At 43.3% G+C, this 14,907-nt stretch overlaps 1 long non-coding RNA gene across 1 annotated transcript; it reads right to left on the bottom strand.

Moving 5' to 3' along the window:
* Positions 1-1,844: 1,844 nt before the first annotated feature.
* Positions 1,845-14,557, bottom strand: LOC144339972 (uncharacterized). The gene is made up of 3 exons (XR_013415605.1): positions 14,471-14,557; positions 7,423-7,564; positions 1,845-2,209 (listed from the first exon to the last, which is right to left on the bottom strand). It is a non-coding gene; the product is annotated as an uncharacterized LOC144339972 (long non-coding RNA).
* Between the last annotated feature and the right edge of the window lie 350 nt (positions 14,558-14,907).

Raw genomic sequence — 14,907 nt, 5'->3', positions numbered from 1 at the left:
CAATGACCCCACTTCTCTACTTTTCATAAGTCCTCCTCCCACTACCCACCTGACTCTCCCACTCTTCTCCTCACTCCCAAACCACCTCCAGCACACCCATCCCACCTTCCTGAAACCAAGAAGCCTCCGATGGAAGCAGTGTCCTGAGTTCTTTTTAAACCATGCAGGGCATTGATCAGTATTTCTAAGGATTGTGGAGGCTGTTCGCTTGAGGGAAGTGATTTTTCCCACTTGTGTTAAAAAATAAAAACAAAACCTTGGGTTTCAGAGGAAAATCCATGGGAGAATCTGACAGGATGGAGAAGGAAGCAGGAGAAAGTGGAAGCAGAAGATTTTCCCCTTCTTTACAAGAGATAACGAGCACTTGTCCTTCCAAAGCAGGGAAGGCATAACTGCTCAGTATACTGGCCCTGGAAGGAAAGCTGGGATGCTAATTGCACACATTGCAATGGTCTGCAAAGTCTGTGGTTCCTTTTCACCATCACTGTGAGAGCAGGGCTTTCTGCAGCAGTTCTGCAGTTCCGAGAATGTAGTGAAGCACCCTGCACCTGCCTCTAGCTGAAAACACAGAAGGAGGCAGAAAATGCAAAAATGCACTCTCAGGCCAGGCTGACTTTCCCGGAGTCACACCACATCTCTGAAGAGGAACAAAGCATGAAAAGACCTGAATTCAAAATGAAGCTGGTGGCCAGGTGTGGTGGTTTATGCCTGTAATCCCAGCACTTTGGAAGGCCAATGCAGGCAGATCACCTGAGGTCAGGAATTCGAGACCGGCCTGGCCAATGTGGTGAAACTCTGTCTCTACTAAAAATACAAAAATTAGCTGGGCATGATGGTGGGTGCCTGTAATCCCAACTCTTCAGGAAGCTGAGACAAGAGAATCACTTGAACCCAGGAGGCAGAGATTGCAGTGAGCTGAGATTGCACCACTGCACTCCAGCCTGGGTGACAGAGTAAGACTCAGTCTCCAAAAAAAAAAAAAAAAAAAAAAAAAAACAAGAATAAAAAATAAAGCTGGCATGCAATGTGCAGCTGCCTAAGACCCCCCCATGGAGCCTACAAAAGGCTCACATGACTATGGGTTTGTCTGGTCCTTGTGAGAAGGGGTTTCCGGAGGTACAGACAGCAACAGCTCTTGGGTACATCAAACAGGGCCTCCTGCATAAACCTTGGCTGTGTGTTTCATCAGATACACTTTAAAGTGGACAGAGGGTGGGTGGAAGAAGACTGAAGTCAATTGAGTGCATTCCATATGCCAGGAGGCTTACATCTGTCATTTTGCTGAATTATCTAATGCTGGATTAGGTAGGTGTTATTACTCTCTTTTTATGGATGAAGAAACTGAAGCTGAAGTTTTTAAAAACAACTTGCATAGGGCTTAACAACTGAGAAGAAGCAGAGTCAGAATTTAAAGGAAGATCCATCTGATTCCAAAATACCTACTTTTCCCATAACTCTACATAATCTTCCCCATCTTCAGGGTTTCACATTAAAATTAAAACCTCATGTGTTTTATAGACAAGCTTTACACTTTCCTAAATTAAGGTTTAATAGAGAGATCCCCCAAATCATTTTCAATTGACATATATGTGAGGTGGTAGATATGTTAATTAGCTTGATTTAATCATTCTACAGTGTAAACACCAAAACATCACATTGTAGCCATGATATATACCATTATTACTTGTCAATTAAAAATATAATAAAATTTTAAAAAATCATTTTCACAGAAAAAAACGTGTGCAAACCCAACTTAATTAAAATCATTAATCCACCCTTTGCTCAAAAAAACAGCACACATTCTGTTACTTTCAGGCTCAGGCATTATTTATTTCCTGGGCATGTTCAGAATGGACAAATGACTGTGACATCTGGTGTACATGTGAAATGTAATTTTGCTGCAAATGGAAGAGGAAACTCTCTTTTGGAGATTATGGTGGCCCCAGTCTCACTTCTGCACAGGCTCAGGGCAGTTTAAGACCATTCACTGAGGCAGCCACAATGCCCCAAAATTATGCGGAACAATTGTGCATTCAAACGCTGTCATTCACCATTTCAGAAGCCGAAATACAGCTATCTGTACAACTGTTTTCACAAAATGTAGAATCACAGCAAATGAACATTACTTCCTCCCTTCTGAAGCACGTTGCTCAGACGTGTTCCCTTTGTTCACCAAGTTAATGAACTCTCCTCACTGCCAGGTGAAGGACTAAAAAGAAAGAAAAAATTCTTTGATTAAGAAGAAAGAAGAGGGGTGACTTAATCATTACCCACCTACACTGGGAAGTCTGCATAGATGAGCTTTCTTTTAAGATAGGGACTTCTTAACTGGCGTCTGCCTTTTTTTCTTCTTGTATTTCTAATTTGACCTTCCCAAATGGCATCTGGATCTATAAGGAGATGAGGGGGGCGGTCTCAAAGAGAAGGAATTATTGCAAATTGAGGGAAGCCAATGGCCTCCAGAATCTTTGTTCTTTTATCATTTCTTCTGCAATTCAAAGAAGTAGGGCGAAGAGGGCTGGCCTTGCTCGCTGAGCTGTTGCACAGAGTAAAGCCACCTGTAAAAACAAAGCAAGGCATCCACTCTCTAATATGCCAGGCAGTGTTCTCTATGGGTGATATGGTTTGGCTGTGTCCCCACCCAAATCTCAACTTGAATTGTAATAATCCCCATGTATCAAGGGTGGGGCCAGGTGGAGATAATCAAATCATGGGCATGGATTCCCCCACACTGTTCTCATGGTAGTGAATAAGTCTCATGAGATCTGATGGTTTTATAAATGGGAGTTCCCCTGCACAATCTCTCTTGCCTGCCTCCATGTAAGATGTGACTTTACTTCTCCTTTGCTTTCTGCCATGATTGTGAGGTCTCCTCAGCCATGTGGAACTGTGAGTCCATTAAATCTCTTTCCTTTATAAATTACCCAGTCTCAGGTGTGTCTTTATTAGCACTGTGAAAATGGACTAATACAATGGGAGAGGAAAAGTCTATCATGCTGGCCTCACAATGTCTCTGGAGGTTTTTTTCCTTGTGGCTGGTTCATTCTGAATTCCCCTTGGCCACAGAATCAACCCTCAACTCCCTGCTACTAAAAAAACTGGTTTCAAAGGCTCCCTACACAGTGACTAGCACATCATAACCTCATTTCCTAGGACAATAGTCATTGAGAGTGATCCAGCTTCTCAAATCTCCTGCTAAAACCCTCTCCTGAGGACTCCAGCCAAGAACTACGACTACCTCCTCCAGGTCCCCATATTGCTACCTGGCATATTGTTGACTCAGTATTAATGACAAAAATTAAAATGATGCTGACACTAACCAACAAAGGAACTAGAGAGGGAAACCTCTGAATTCTCCTGATGCCTCAGCAAATATTAAGTTAAAGACAATCACTGGAAACTTAGGTCAGAAAACACATTATCAGCCCTGTATATGGCCATTAAGAATCTTAGCCAGATGGAAGGCAGAAAAAGCACAGCAGCAAAGCACCTCTTCCACTTTCTCAGCTACTTGGAACAGCAAAGCACTGTATATGTACATACACAACAACCAACTGAAGTATATATTGTGCAAACAACCTGTGCCAGAGATTTCAGGTACCTATAATTAGCAACCAAGGGGAGTTGGCCCAACTTTATAGATTTTCCTATAATGAGATCATTACTTTATACACTTAGCCAGTTCTGCATGACAAATTTCTTTATAATCCCTTTACGACTTTGTGGGGATTTTTTGTTTGTTTTTTGTTTTTGTTTCCGAGACAGGGTCTCACTCTGGCACCCAGGCTGGAGTGCAGTGGCATGATCTTGGCACACTGCAGCCTCGACCTCTAGGGCTCAAGCGGTAATCCTCCTACCTCAGCCTCCTGAGTAGCTGGGACTACAGGCACGTGCCACCATGCCCAGCTAATTTTTGTATTTTTGTTTTAGAGATGGGGTTTCACCATGTTGTCCAGGCTGGTTTCAAAGTCCTGGGCTCAAGCGATCAACCCACCTTGGCTTCCCAAAGTGTTCAGATTACAAGCGTGAGCCACCACGTCTGGTACCTTTATGACTTTCTACAAGTTCATGCAATGTAGGAGGCAAGGAGCATAAAGACATAAAACTTGGACTCTGTGTAATCCCAGCACATTGGGAGGCCAAGGCGAGTGGATCATGAGGTCACGAGATTGAGACCATCCTGGCTAACATGGTGAAACCCCATCTCAACTAAAAATACAAAAAATTAGCCGGGCGTGGTGGCGGGTGCCTGTAGTCCCAGCTACTTGGGAGGCTGAGGCAGGAGAATGGCGTGAACCCAGGAGGCAGAGCTTGCAGTGAGCCAAGATCGCGCCACTGCACTCCAGCCTGGGCGACAGAGCAAGACTCTGCCTCCAAAAAAAAAAAAAAAGAAAAAAATTGGACTCCGGGAGGAGATGCCTAAGAACCAAAGAAAGCTCTGAGAACATGGATGGGAGCTCTGGATTTAAATCTAGCTCCTGCCATGTAAATTTGTCTCAAGTTTTAAACATCTGCCTCAGTTTTTCTCTCTGTGAATTGGAGAGAAGAGCACTACCATATACCACAGGACTACTGAAAGGATGAGCATTTTAAGAGGTTAAAAACATGCTGCAGACATAAACTACACATGCAATTTACAAGGTTTCTTTATCTGAGAAACCCAAGGTACATCAAGTCCATTCACATTGTTAATATACGCTGAGCATATGCTATAAGTGGCCAGAAGGTAATACAGGTGCTGGTTGCAGCAATGGTCAGAACAGACAAAGTCCCTGTCCTTAAGGAGCTTACATTCAAGTCAGAGGAGATGGGAAACAATAGTTATATGATATGGGTAATACAATAATTTGTGGTGTGGATAAGTATGAAAGTTGTCACAATCAAAACGAGATGTCTAATGTTCAAAAAAAACATGAAAGAAAAACCTGACAAATAGAACCAAGGAAGGCCGTGAAGAGAGGTCTCACACTTGTATTCATGAAAACAAAAACTATCACAAAAGATGGCTGGTATGGTTTGGTTGTGTCCCCACCTAAATCTCATCTTGAATTGTAGCTCCCAAAATTCCCACGTGTCGTGGGAGGGCTCTGGTGGGAGGTGAATAAATCATGGGGGTGGGTCTTTCCCATGTTGTTCTCATAATAGTGAATAAGTCTCACGAGACCTGATGGTTTTATAAAGGGGAGTTCGCCTACACAAACTCTCTTGCCTGCTGCCCTGTAAAATGTGGCTTTTCTCCTCCTTTGCCTTTCACCATGATTGTGAGTCCTCCCCAGCCATGTGGAACTGTGAGTCCATTAAACCTCTTTCCAGCCAGGCATGATAGCTCACACCTGTAATCCCAGCACTTTGGGAGGCTGAGGCGGGCAAATCACCTGAGGTTAGGAGTTCGAGACAAGCCTGGCCAACATGGAGAAACCCTGTCTCTACTAAAAATACAAAAAATTAGCTGGGCATGGTGGGTAGGTGCCTGTAATCCCACCTGCTGAGGAGGCTAAGGCAGGAGAATCGCTTGAACCCAGGAGGCGGAGGTTGCAGATAGCGGATACCACGCCATTGCACTCCAGCCTGGGCAACAAGAGTGAAACTCCTTCTCAAAACAAAAACCAAAAAACAAAAAAAAACAAAAACCTCTTTCCCTTAAAACTACCCAGTCTCAGGTATGTCTTTATTAGCAGTGTGAGAATAGACTAATACAACTGCAAAAACCACAACCTTGCCCAAAGGCCATCATAACCTTACACAAAAAAATTACTTTTGCAAGGACATCTCCCCAGCACCTGCTTGTGTAACCTTGGGCTGGTGTCAGCCTTGTTACTGATCTGTATAGCCAAGGATAATTATTTCAAAATAACTATGTAATCCTCCTCATTTTTCCTTTAAAAACTTTTGTCTCCCTTTATCTCCCTGAATACACACATAGTTTACTATCACACACATTTTACCATTGCAATGTTCTATTTCTAAATAAATACCTTTTCTTTTAGAAAACCTCTCTGTTATTTAGGTTGCATAAGTATGCTTAAAAACATAAAGAGGAGTAAGTTGCTGGAGAGTGATGAAGGGGAAAAAAAAAAAGTCCTGCTATTTTAGGCAGGATGACCAGGTACAATCTCTCTAACGAGTTCATTTGAGCAGAATCCGAATGAAGTGAGGAAGTGGGTGATGTGGATATCTGAGGACGAAGCAATCCAAGCAGAGAGAAGCGCAAAATGCAAAGGCTCACCCATCCCTCAGTATTCCAATCAGAAAAGGGACAAAGGTTTGCTTCCTCAAACAGAGGCTGAGGATGCTGAGGTCCAGAGAAAGGGGAGATGTGGGTAAATCCACACCATTTCATAGTCTGGACAGAAGCAAGGCAAAAAAAAAAAAAAAAAAAAAAAATTGCAGATCTGGCTGTAGTCCCACCTACTCCATCAGTGCTCTGGTTCTGAATGTTTGTGTGTCTCCAAAATTCTTATGTTGGAAATCTAACTGCCACGTAATGGTAATAGGAAGTGGGGTCTTTGGGAAGTAAGCAGGTCACAAGGGCTAGGCCCTCATAAGGAGATTACCACCCTTATAAATCAGGCCCCAGGGAGCTCCTATGCCCCTTCCGCCACGTGGGACACGGTAGGAGGACACCATCTGTGAATCCGTCTATGGAACCCAATCTGCTGGCACCTTGATCTTGGACTTCCCAGCCTCCAGAACCACAAGAAATAAATTTTTGTTGTTTATAAGCCACCCAGTCCATGGTATTTTGTTACAGCTGCCTAAATGGACCGAGGCAGTCAGCTAGTGTTAAGAACTAAGCTGTAGCAGCCTTCTTGTTTTCTCAGACCCACATTTCTCTGTGAAGATCCTACTACTTTTTTCTATAAGATGGGGTTTGGATTCTGTGCATCTCTGAACATGGCAGCAGGAAACCTTGAAAGTGGTCTTATTTATGCAAAGCAACACCATTCTCCACCTACACTGTGCCTGTGAGTGGGCAGCCGGCAAAACAAAGCCAAGGCCCTGCGCTTTACACACAAAGTGCCCATTACCCTCCCACTACATTTTTTTTTTGGAAAGGCTTTAGCTGAATTACAAGCCACTTTACAGTCTGAGTACGCCTCATTGTAGTGTGTATATTATACTTAGCCATAAAATGTCTTAAGGTTTCTTGAGTTGGAAATAGGTATAACATTACAGTCCATTATTATTATAAATTTATCTTCATTACTCTTTGTCATATTTCTTAGCTCTAACCAAAATAATTCTTACTCTGCTGACTGTTTACAACCTTCAACTGTAAAGTGGATGGTCCCAGAGTTCTTCCAGATCATCATTTACTGAGCTCTACTTATTCAGCTCTTTTAATCTTTCTTCATAAATCAGGTTGTCCTTCTCCATCATTCTTGTTGCATTTCCCCTCACGCTCACCCCATTTGTCTGTACCTGGCTGGTAATTAGGTGCTCAGAGCTGAGCACAGCCTTCCAGGTGGGGTCCCAGCAGAGTCGTCTGTTTCTCCAAGTGTTGCTTAGCGGATCCATTTCCATTTCCTCCTGGGCCCCACATTTCACTCCAGACAGAGCTGAGCTGAAGAGGGCACAAAGGAGAACAACACAGACATTACCCAGACCCAGAAAATGGGTCCTGGGAGGAAGATACAAAGCTGGGCCATGTTCTATTTAGGGCCCAGAAGCAGTCACAGGAAGAGATGCTATGAAGAGGGCAGGGATTAATTTTTTACTCCATCTTTCAGTGACAACAAGAGAACAGGTGTTATGTGGCAGCAGAGACATTTTGTCTTAAATGTTATGAAAACCTGCATGGTGCTAAGCTTTCTAGGATTTCTTTCCTTCCAGAAGTCACTAAAAGCCTACTCTACAGTAAGGTGACAGACAAGGTGGAGCCTCCTATTCCAGGAGGATGCTGAAGGCACGACCCAGCAACTTGCTCTTTCCTGCCCACATTCCCTCACCTCTGACAGGCTCCTTCTCTCTCCAAAGTCACAGAAAGGGGCACTTGCCTAGCTCTCACCCACAGTAACCAGGAATTAATTCATTTTCTCATCAGCAGGTTTATGGAAGAGGAGAAAACCACAAAAGCAGATAGCTTGTATGGGTTCTTATGAATCAGCCACACTTCTCTGGCAATTTTGTTATGAGCTCAGTTTTTGCTCTTCTCGTATGCCTACTCCATCCTCGAACATAACATTCTCCTAAAGCAGGCATCTGACAGACACTTGGGGGATGGCCCCAAACAGTAGATTCTCATGTTTTTAAGCCAGAAAGCCCTGGGCTGCTTCTCTGGTGCTCCCATCGGCTGGGTGATTTGGGGTGGGTAATTTAACCATTCTGGGCCTCAGTTTCCTCATATATATGATGCCTTATTGGGGCTTTTGTCCACTGTGAGTGAGAAGGCATAAGCAGAGCCCCTGGTACATAACAGATACTTAGACAATGTTAATTTTTGTTTGAGGGGGGGATGGAGTCTTGCTGTCTCACTCTGTTGCCCAGGTTGGACTGCAGTGACGCGATCTTGACTCACTGTAACCTCTAACTCCTTGGTTCAAGCAATTTTCCTGCCTCAACCTCCTGAGTAGCTGGGATTACAGGCACACTCCACCACGCCCAGCAAATTTTTGTATTTTTAGTAGAGACGGGGTTTCACCGTGTTAGCCAGATGGTCTCAATCTCCTGACCTCGTGATCCGCTCACCTTGGCCTCCCAAAGTGCTGGGATTACAGGCATGAGCCACCGAACCCGGCCTAGACAATGTTACTTTTTCTCCCCTGGAGGCAAAAGCCATAAAGGTGGCTGGCTCTAGTAGACCACACAATCTCTCATGCTTACAAAATGTCTGTAATCATTCTACTTAGGGAAAGTTAGTGTTTGGAGAGAAAAATTCAAATAATGCAATTTGTCTAATCCATTAGCGAGACAGCATAGAAGTTCCTAACCTAGCTTTGATCTACAATTTGGAGGAAGGAGTTTCCAAATACTTGAGGGATCGTTTCTTCCCCTTAATATGATGCTGGAATTTAACTCCCATTAACCATAACATGCATAATGAGTCGGCAGCCACGGGAAAATACCCTCTAGTGCTTAATGAACACAAAATAAAACATTGCCTTTTATCTTCAACATCTACCAGGGTAATTTGAATAATGATATTCATATTCATGATGCATACGACCCTTCCATCAGCTCAGCATTGTCACTAAGGCTCCCACGGAATGCCAATAAGTAAGCAGAGATCTTTCTGATGATGTGGGAGTATGGAAGACCCTACTGCAGATGAATCATTGCATCTCAGCTCAATGAGGCAGATAAAAGGCAAAGGACATTGCACACTAGCTGCATCTTTCCATCTGAACCCATGGAACTGGGAGGCCTTGAAGTGATAACCTCCAAGTAGTTCACAAATCACCTTTAACAGAGCAGAGCTACTACCACCTGATGGATGACAACAGGGCAGTGGCAATAATGAAGACAGTGTTAGTTCATTCTTGCATTGCTATAAAGGAATACATGAGGCTGGGTAATTTATAAAGAAAAGACGTTTATGGCTGGGCAGGGTGGCTCACGCCCATAATCCCAGCACTTTGGTAGGCTGAGGCAGGCAGATCACTTGACGTCAGGAGTTAGAGACCAGCCTGGCCAACATGTTGAAACCCCTTGTCTACTAAAAATACAAAACATTAGCTGGACGTGATGGCATATGCCTGTAAGTCCAGCTACTGGGGAGGCTGAAGCATGAGAATTGCTTGAACTCAGGAGGCAGAGGTTGCAGTAAGCTGAGATCATGCCACTGCACTCTAGCCTGGTTGATAAAGTGAGACTCTGTCTCAAAACAAAACAAACAAACAAAAAAAGGCTTAATTGGCTCATAGTTCTGCAGGCTATACAAGAAGCATGGTGCTGGCATCTTCTTGGCTTCTGGTGAGGCCTCAGGGAGTTTGTATTCATGGTGGAAGGTAAAGGCAGAGCAGGCATACACATAGTGAAAGCTGCAGCAAGAGAAGGGGAGGCTCTATATTCCTTTAATCAACAAGATCACACATGAACTCAGAGCGAGAACTCACTCATTATCCCAAGGGCACCACCAAGCTATTCATGAGGGTTCTGGCTCCATGACCCAAACACCTCCCACCAGGCCCCACCGTCAACACTGGGAGTTACATTTCGACATGAGATTTGCAGAGGACTAACGTCCAAACCATATCAAAGACCTTTCCACCAAACATGAGGTTCTGCAATTTGCCCAACTGGGACTAGACAGGACAGACGTAGGAATTTGAAAAGGAGTGGGGATGTGCAGGGGGAGGTGGGTGGAAGGGTTCAGGCTGTATTATAGTATCAAATTGGACATGAGAAAATCTCTATAGGGAAGCCATCTCTATCTTTTGTTATATCTATGAGCTCATTGAGGCAAAATACTATGTCCTATATATTACATATTTCTATTTCCACCTCTTAGCACAGGGCTTGGTGCAGAGAGGGCTAACAATTTCAAAGCATTCATTATGCACCAGGCCCTGGGTTAAGCATTTTACATTACACATTCTTATTCATTTCTCACTATGAATCTATGAGGGAGGGAAGTAGTATTATTTCCTTTTTACAGATTAAGAACTTGAGTTTGATTTAGAGAATTCTAAAAAATTGCCCAAGGTCTGCTAGTAAATGTTAGAACTGAGACTTGAACCAAGGTCTGTCTGGCGCCATAACCTACAATCTGATGTACCATAAAACGCTGACTTCACAGCATTGGCGTCAAGGGTGAGGTCAGCGCAGGCAAAGGATGTGTGACTTTTCTACATGAGTCTGTGGGCACAGAGAACAATACAATGATGAATTTAGCCTAGAGGACTCTGTGTGGTTTTACAGCAGGGGTTGGAAAACTGCTTCTTTAAAAGGCCAGATAGAAAGGATTTTAGGCTTTCTCACAACTTCTCAACTCTGCTGTTGCAGCATAAAAGCCAGCCATAGAAAATATGTAAATCAATGGGCGTGCCTGGGGTCCGATAAAACTTTATTTACAAAAACAGACAGCGGGTGCATTTGTGCTGTCTGTCTCCATGGTTTTCCAGTCCCTGCTCTGTAGCATCTTGCCCACAAATATCAATGTCTACATTAAGTTGGGGAAGAGGTAGACCCCCAAAGCAGACAGTGTGTAATTTGCCACTCTATCAGTCAGGGTCCCAAAAGGAAACAGATGACATATTCAAAAGATTAATTAGACAAAGTTGTATGAAGGGGCTGGCTATGGAAATGTGCACAGGGTTAAGAATAAAGGATGGTTAAACCTCCAGAGGCTAGCAACAGTACAAACCTAGGCCTGAAGGGACAAAGAGAGGGAACCTGGCATGAGTTATATTCATGGGAGAGGATTTTCCTATCAGGAATTATGGTCCTAGGTAGAAAGATGCTGCCATTGCCAGAACCATCGCCCATGGGGTCAAGTAGCAGGGGGAAGAAAGACCTCAAGTAGCAGGGGGAAGAAAAACTCTCTCTTCCTGCCCTCTGATCTCTTGACTGGTACCTGGGTGGCATGTTCCATAGAGATGGGACTCTCAGGGCTCAAAACAGGACAGAAGAGGGTGGAAAATGAATCTGGAGGGACAATGGAGAATAACCTGTATAGTTTTCTATGACAAAGTTAAGCATTGCTGTTTTGTTGAGCTGCTGAATAGTTTTTATGAATCAACCAATGTTCTTCTGAACCTTCTTTTCACCACCTTTTTGGGCCAAGACACTAAAGAAGGGCCATTTTCTGGACAAACTAGTAGCAGCCCTTCAGTGAGTAGCTCTTTTCAGAGAATAACCTCACAGTTCTCTGTCCAGTTTTGTTGGAAAGATTCATCATGCACAACTGCCCAACTGTCCCTTGTCCCGTTTGCTGAGTGCAACTTTTAGCTATGCCAAACCAAGTAAAAACTGAACAATCAATACTGATTCAATGAATACTGACAGAGAGTTAATAGTTAAAATAATAATGTTAATAAAATAATAATGCTAATAAAAATGCTAATAAAAGTTAATAATGCTAATAAAACAATGTTGGAAAATCATCATCTCTCAATGTTGGCATGATGGATAATTTTTATGTCTTTTCTTGATATTGTTAAGCATTTCCCTTTTATTCTGTGGTAAACAGCAGAAAACATCCAAAAATGTGAAGAAGAAGGAGAGGAGGAGAAGAGGTGGGGAGGGGAGAGACAAATGATCTAATAGCACACTCTGTTGTTCTAGTGGATGTCAATGTTTGCACCTCCAGGATCTCCCAAGGATATCTTACTGCTGACCCACGTAGAGTCATTCATTCATTTAGCAAGTGTCTATTGAGCATACATTATGAACCAATATTATTCTAGGCACTAGGTTTCCAGTGCTGAAAAAATAGCTCAACCCTGGCTACATGGAGCCAACAGAGCAAGAAATAGATGAATAAGTCCCAGGGTCCTTATTTACCCCCATGGCCTCTCCAACTGAGATATGCTGAATACCGAAGAGGATATGTGCTGTGAGAGAGGTAGGAAAAGGAAGCTGTAAGAACACAGAGAGGGGCTCCTAGCCCAGTCAGCATTCATGGAAAGGTTCTTGGAGGATGCAACGCCTGAACTTATATTGGGAGATATGTAAAATTGATCCAGGAGGCGAGAGTAGAAAGGGAAGTCCAGGCAGAGGAAACAGCACAAGCAGATGCACAGAGGAACAAGAAATTTTAATCTATCAGTGTCAAAATTGATGCAAGAAGCGGAGATAGACGGCTCCAGAGCAGCACCGTCTGGTAGAACTTTCTGCAATGATGGCAACATTCTATAAATCAGCACTGCCAAAGGAAAAGGTGTGTAGAATGGACAAGTCTAGATATCTAATGTGCAACATGAGGACTATAGGTAATAAAATTTATTGTATGTGAGATTCGTGATAAATGAGTAGATTTTAGCTGCTGTTGCCCCAAGAACAAAAAAGCACAGGTATGTTAAGTTGCTTCACTATCACAATCTTTTAACTATCTAAATATGCCCCATAACATCACGTTTTATAACTTAAATCTACACAGTAAAACACACTAATATGGTAGCCACTAGCCACGTGTGACTATTGAGTACTTAAAATGTGGCTAATTTGAGTAAAAAATCGAATTTTTCATTTTCTTTAACTTCACATATTTTAAATGTAAATAGTCGGATGGGGCTAGTAGCTACCAAACTGGACGATGCAATTTGAGAAGAAAAGGTTGGGGAAGAGACTTCACGTCAAGAGGGTTGAGTGTCGGATGCCGCACTTCCATTCAGAATTTGGCCTTGGATTCTCTGGACCATGGGAAGCCACTGAAGAGTGTGAGTCTGGAAGTGACAGTCAGATTTGGGTTTGTAGTGAATTGCAGCATCGTGGAAGATATACAAAGCACAGAGTGCTGTCAAAGCTCATAAAAGGGAACCCTAACTCAAGATGAGCTTGGAAGACTTCCTGGAGGAGGAGGACACAGCTGGGCAGAATTTGGAAAAATGAGCTGACATTTGTCAGGTGGCCCTACAGAGAGGGCATCGGGTATAGAGACAGGAACAGGTGCAAAGCATCAGAGCAGGACCACGCGGCCATGCTCAGGGATGTCCATGTGCAGGAGGTGGAGGGCTGTGGAATGAGACTGGGAAGTTAGGGTGTGAAGGGCCCCGGACACATATCTTTTTCTGTAAAGATATAAGAGATTCACGAAGGCTTTTAAACAGAAAAGTGTATCTTATGTGTGTGACCTTGGGTTAACTATCAACCTCTCTGAGCTTCTCTTTCATTTTTTTGAAAATTGCGAATTGTGGATGATGACACCTGCTTTGGGGATCTGTGTAAGAGCCAGTATGTTGCCTGCAGCAGAGTAACTGCAGGATAAAAAGTTGCCTAGGGTTCTCCCAGCTGCCTTGTGAAAACTTAGCACCCTGGGGGCGGGCATGCCGACCCTTCCCTTTCCTAGCTGTCACCACTATAGGGTTGATGACTCCAACTTCCTTGAGACTCCATCTAAAACAAACAAACAAATAAACAAACAAACTGCACTTGAACAAACCCCGTTGCCATGTCATCGGAAACTTTGGGAGACATTCTTTCTAGGAAACAAGTTTTCCTTATGTTAGGGGGTGGGCAGGAACATAAAGCCTTCTTTGCTTTGCATTCCTCCGACCACTCCTCATTACCACTCACAGAAGCCATCTGCCATGGTTGAAAAGTAAAGAGATATGAAGGATCTCGGATGAAATCTGATCCTGAACAAGCAGGCTTCCTGTATCCTGACCTTTGTGAGGTTATGTTGTGGACATTGGACTGGAACTTGAAAAGCCTGTAATTCAGTTTTCTTCTCTATCCTGTTAGAACTTGTTGAAATACCATGAGGGCAAAATGGAAGGGAAACTACTTGCCACTAACAGCTTTGGAGACGTAGACTTTAGCACTGCAAGAAAAATAAGCCTGGAAGAATGAACTCCCGGGACAAACTCACAGTGGAAAAGCGCATGGACTCCACGTCAGACGCTGTGGTCCACATCCTGCTCGGCCACCAGCTGCCTGGAGCCTGTTCTTTAACCTCTCTGAACTCGATTTCCTTATCTGTGTCTGTAAAATGAAAATAAAATAATACACCTCTCCCATAGGGCTGTGGCAAAGTAATATATGAGATACTGTAATGAAAAACATCTGGCAAAATACCAGGCACGGGATTGCTGTTCGATATATGTCAATTACCTTAAAGAACACTGACATATATAGTAAAGGCGTTTGTTCATTTGACAAGTATATATTGAGTGCCACTATGTGCCAGGCACTGTTCTAGGTGCTGGAGATTCACACAAAGTCTCCGGCTTCCTGGAGTTTACTACTGAGTGGAAGAGACAGGCAATAAAAACGAAAATATAGAAAGATAATTGATATCCTGTTAAG

This window comes from Macaca mulatta, chromosome 3 (genome assembly GCF_049350105.2).
Source record: "Macaca mulatta isolate MMU2019108-1 chromosome 3, T2T-MMU8v2.0, whole genome shotgun sequence".
In the NCBI taxonomy this organism is placed as follows: Eukaryota; Metazoa; Chordata; class Mammalia; order Primates; family Cercopithecidae; genus Macaca; species Macaca mulatta.
The sequence above is the reverse complement of the archived record's forward strand: the minus strand, read 5'-3'. Positions and strand labels throughout refer to the sequence as shown.